Below are 6000 nucleotides of genomic sequence, written 5' to 3' on the forward strand. Positions count from 1 at the left end.
GTTTATCCACCCTTTGGCTTGTCCCATGCTTAAAAAGCATGGGTCCGAGCAATTTTCCACCTGACCCATTCTTTCTAGACATGGGTCTGAGCTGTTTTTCTCTTGCCCCACTCCTTTCCCAGAAAACCTGCTCTTCAGCTCTAAATCAGAACGAACAGCAATTCACAGACAACCCAATTGCTTTTTGCTCCAATTGAGCACCAAAGAGTGGCTTTCCTTTGGGGAAAGCAGTGGAACAAGAGGAAGGGTGAATAAGCCCTACGTCCTGCTAAAGTACAGGCAATTAACATTCTGGCATTACTAATATATTCCCTTTCTTCCTCTGAGATTATTGTCCCAGTTTCCATTTTTAAATCTCATGTGGATTTATGCTTTCAAATAATCCAAATTTACCATCATCATGTCAGTTTTCTTCTCAGCCACAGAAGTACACAAAAACTGACTTCAAAGCCCTCTTTGTTCTTTACATGCATATCAAAGCAAAACACCTATTTTATTTTACTGCATCAAAGACCATTAACTGCTATTTTAACATTTGGAGAATAACACAATTTGACATCCCATGAACTTTACGTACGCCAATGTGTCTTCATTAATTCTTTCAGTGAGCTTTTACTTTTTGAAGTCTCACTGCAAGTTCAAAAATTATTATTTTTCTCTCTCGAATGAACCATTTTACTCTGAAAGGATTAAAAGCATATAATTATGATTGTCATTCTATAAGATTTTTAAAGCAGGTGATAATTTAGTTAATTATAGGTTTGTGGTTCCTTTAACTTACACAGTCACTATGTCCCCACAAGCCTTACAGTTGCAGGCCTAGTCTTTCTTCCCCTTTTGGTTATTTAATGAAGGAACCTTAAATGTCTGTGGGAAAAGTTCCAGTGCAGTGTATCATATTAAAGCTCTTGTTAAGGTTAATCAAAGCATTTTAAAAGCATTCCCTTAAAAGGTCCTTCACCATTAGCAAATGACTCCTTCCTCATCCCCCCACCCCCCAAAAGGGAAAAGGAAGTAAGTTTTAGAATAATGATATGCATTCTGATTTCAAAATAATGTATGACCCTGGTGCTCATTAGCAGAGCCATAATTTGTAGTTGTGAAGCCACCCTGGGATCTTCTGTGTAAGATGTGAGATTGCATTGATAAACTTTAGAACTGGCCCTGTCTCTTTAGGAAACATCACCAGGTGGCATTGAGTTCCTTATTTCTTTTATTCTGAAAACACATCATGGAATGTAGAATGATAGTATCAAAGAAGTAAGTGTGGATCTGAAGATCATCTGGTGATCTTGGAAATTGAATCAAAGATGCTGCATTCTGCAAGGATAAGTAGTAGTAATAATAATAATAATAATAATAATAATAATAATAATAATAATAATTTATTTATACCCCACCCATCTGGCTGGGCTTCCCCAGCCACTCTGGGCGGCTTCCAAACAAATATTAAAATACTGTAATACATCAAACATTAAAAGCTTCCCTAAACAGGGCTGCATTCTGATGTCTTCTAAAAGTCTGGTAGTTGTTGTTCTAAGTAGATGATCTTCAGATCCACACCCACATCTTTGCCATCTTCCTGTGTTGAGGTCCATTCCAGATCACATATTCAACTCAAGCTCTCAACCCTAGTTGCAACTCATTCATTGGTAGGGTTTTATCCAATTTAGGCTGTAATTCCTTGGGTATCTGTTCTATTCCCTAGTAATTTCAGAGAGACCTTACTAGAAGTTGATCTCTAGTTCTTCATTTTCTGTTCAGCTGCTGGTAACCTTTGGAGCAAGATTTGGTCAAGACATAGAAAGTTATTTTAACATTTTATTACAAATTGTGCAAATACAAGTGATTTTTCCACAAGACTTAAAGCTTGAGAGTCCAACGCCATCCTATTGTTAGGTTTCCTCCTATCTCATCCTTGTTTAATGGGAGTAGTCCATTACCAACTCATGCTTCTTTGAAATAGATAGCGTGCTATTGTGGATCGGCATCATGCTGTCCAACCCAGTAATGTCTGAATGAAATTCTAAATTAATGAGACTGGCTTTATCTGGTGACAGATTTGTTAAATTTCTCTTGATGAAACGTTCTGCATGTCATCATTTTCAAAGAGTAAGTCATCAGACATTCCCATATGGTAGCAGCTTGAAACAAGATGTTACGACAGAGTGTACATGATCATTTGTCTATTATTAGAACTAGTGAAGAGTTGCTCGGCATGGAGGGCTGAATTTACTTTATTTTAATTATTTACTTTCACCATAAAGTGAGTGGCTTTCACTGACTACTGTAGGAGAAAGTAGATGTGTTGCATTTTGCAATACAGTGAAGCTGATTAGGTAAGTTGACCCAAGATAATGGTGACCCCAGTATTTGGAGTGTAGGTATCTCTCGCCGCCACCTTAATGATGTCGCCTTAACAGCACTCATAGAAGCCACTTATAAAGGAGAAAATAATTACAGTAACTTCCAACCTTTGCTATAGGGTCCATATCATGCTGGATTTTTAGCAGGGATTGCGAAACATCACATGCTTTTGGACTGCAACTCCTATCATTCCTGATTGTTGACCATGCTGACAGGAGCCCAGGGAAACTGGACTTCAACAATGTTTGGAGACCCACAGGTTCCATAGGGAAGAAGATCATTGCACTGGAAGCTCAGTTGTGACCAAGAGACACAAACCTAGGTGGTGGCTCAGTATACAATTCTATTTAAACTGTTTATTAAACATTTGTCAAAACTATTCTAAATTGAAAGGTGCAGCGCTACACTTTTCATATATCATCCTTACAAACTTAAAGGAGTTTATAGTCAATACATCAGACTGGAAAATTTATGGGCAGAGAATTAAACAAAGCTTGTTTACAATGATTCATTGGCTTTTCTTCTAAGGATAAATACCCAAGGTGGAACTAATTGTGATGCTAATTTCAATGTGCTGAAATGACAAATAAAAGCATCACCACACTGTATATTTTTAATGCAAATGGAAAGAACTGAATAAAAACAGCTTTCTCGGGGGGGGGGGTAGTTCCAATGTATACATTATGCAAAAGAAAAATATTTGTGGAGGGGACAGATAGTGTTGTTTAGTCGTTTAGTTGTGTCCGACTCTTCGTGACCCCATGGACCAGAGCACGCCAGGCACTTCTGTTTTCCACTGCCTCCCACAGTTTAGTCAAACTCATGCTGGTAGCTTCGAGAACACTATCCAACCATCTCGTCCTCTGTCGTCCCCTTCTCCTTGTGCCCTCCATCTTTCCCAACATCAGGGTCTTTTCCAGGGAGTCTTCTCTTCTCATGAGGTGGCCAAAGTATTGGAGCCTCAGCTTCAGGATCTGTCCTTCCAATGAGCACTCAGAGCTGATTTCCTTAAAAATGCATAGGTTTGATCTTCTTGCAGTCCATGGGACTCTCAAGAGTCTCCTCCAGCACCATGGGACAGATAGTAACTGCAACTAAATTTCATGCTTTAGAATGAAAATAATAGGCTTGGGTTCAAGGATGACCACAACTGTGCCATCTTTTCTTTGCTGGGTAGCTGTACCTAAGGATGTGCAAATCTATCCATTTCAGTTTCTCTGCTTAAGTTCAGTTCTCCACATTTGTTTGTGATTTTTTAGAAATCCTCCTGAATATAACTACATGTGGATTAGGAAAGATTGCATTCAAATGTGTTTCCCTAAATTAGTAGGTGATCACAAAAGATATGGGGGTCAGCCCTCCTCTGGCACTGGAGAGAAACAATAAGAGACGGGGGGGAATGTCACCGAAAAAATTCTCCTTGATTAATTGGATCACCTTTTTTGTAAGTTTTTAAGTCTCTGATTGATCAGATTCAACAAATCATTTAAACATTGTATAAATTGTATACAATTTTGTAATTTGGGGCTTATGTTTTTGGTATAGCCTGTGCGGCACTGTTAAAACAATGAAGGGGTACTGAAGGTGGTGCCTCACTTTATGTCAAAGAAAGCATAGAATCCGATAGGGTCCATTTTGCACTAGGTTACATTGCATTGCATTTATCATTTTTGTCTCCTTGGTTCCTGAGCTTTCCGGTCAGTTTTGCCATTTTGGCATAGTCCATCACCTTAGTTTGCCATTCCTCTCTGGTCAGGACTTTGTCTTCTTCCCATCTCTGCGCTAGTAGCATCCGTGTGGCTGTTGTTGCATACATGAAAAGTCTTTTCTGGTCCTTTGGGATATCAGCACCTATAATTCCTAATAAGAACGCTTCTGATTTTTTTAATATAAAAGTTATTTTAGACATTTTTTTTTCATTACATATCATTTCCCAGAATGCTTTTATTATTTTACACAACCACCACATATTGTAAAAGGTACCTTCTTTTTATTTACATTTGTACCTGTACATTTCTGCTAACTGACAAGGAGTCAAATACCACCTGTACATCATTTTCATATAGTTTTCTTTCAGCCTGCAACATGCCGAGAATTTCAAATCAGTTTTCCATGACTTTTCCCAAGCCTGCACTTTAGTCAGTTCCATGGCCAACCGTTTTAATAATATAAGGCATCTAGAAATGCTACCTCTTTGTTGGCTGTGAACTTGGAAGGCCTTTAGCTTAGGTTTAGACAAATGAATGGGGAATCAGGTTAGCAATGGCTGTTATGGATAATGGCTGTGTACTGTCTCCACTATCAGAGGTGGTATTTCTCTGAATATAAGTTTCTGAGAAACCACAAGTGGGCAGAGGGCTTCCTTGAGGGCTTCCCATACACATCTAGATGGCCACTGTGGAAACAGGATGCTAGACTACATGGGCCTTTGGTTTGATCCAGTGGGGCTCTTGCATTCTTATTATAAGTTCTGGAAAACATCTTCCATTGACACAGTTTGAAACCACAGCTCTCTTTAGTCATTGGCATTCATTAGGAGCTATTTAATTTGGAGTACTTTCAGAAAATGTACGATGTGAATTGATTTCCTATCTAAAGGTTATTAGAGTAATGGCTGAAACCTCTGATGCTCTCCAATCAAGGTGTTTTCCATGAATATCAATATAGTCGCACACAAACTCTGTTTCCTCATACATCATTCTTAAAGGCCAGGCTGACATAGCCTGACTTGTAATAGTCAGGATGCATGAGGAAAGAGGTTAGAATGTTCACCATAGTTTGTTGTGCAGTTTAGTCACTTGACTGAAGTATAGTTGCCACTTAATGCAGCTGAGGCAAAATATTTGAGGTGACTTTGGTGATTCCTGTATGGAGGAAAGGTTTGTCGAATTTCTAGAGGTGCAATATTGGCTTTAGTTAGTCACATGCCACCAAGTTTTACTAAAAGCAGAAGTTTAAGGCAAAATGGGAAGATCTTCCTTGGGGAAAATGCAGCTGTAGAATTTTAAGACTACCAGAAAGCAGAGGAAAAGGCCGTGGATATGCAAAATCTGTGGCTTATCATACAACTATCCACTGATCTATGAGGAAGTACCGTTTGTATCTCCATGATTATCTGATTCTTAGTAAATTTCACATGAATGAAATTTGCTCTCTGAAGTATAGAAATGGATGGCTTGCAACGTGGGAAAAACTTCTGCCAGATTGACCAGGGTAGTTCGACGCTGTGGGAAAGGGAGCCCCATCAGAAGTTTTCCAAATAGCTGTCCCATCTTTCCCCCTCAATATCAGTTAAAATGGTTTATATTTTACATAGCAAAAAGAGAACTGCAATCTGGAAACTTGGCAACAGACCCTCATGTCCCAAAAGACTACTGTGGGGGCAAGGACATTCTCCATTAAGAGTTCTCTAGACTACGTGCCATTTTTGCCCCCAGAAAACAATCCCAGTATGAAAATAGCTAAAAGCAAAAATTTCTATGCTCTCCTCATGAGTTGAATATTTATGAAATTAAGTATGTAAGGTACTTCAGAGTTCTAAACACTGATTTCTATCATATCGAGTCTGCCACTGAAATGCATATCAATTAAGCTATCCATGACACAGCTTTACACTTTTGTAATGCAGATCCA

Source organism: Podarcis pityusensis (genome assembly GCF_964106645.2).
Source record: "Podarcis pityusensis genome assembly, chromosome: 9".
In the NCBI taxonomy this organism is placed as follows: domain Eukaryota; kingdom Metazoa; phylum Chordata; class Lepidosauria; order Squamata; family Lacertidae; genus Podarcis; species Podarcis pityusensis.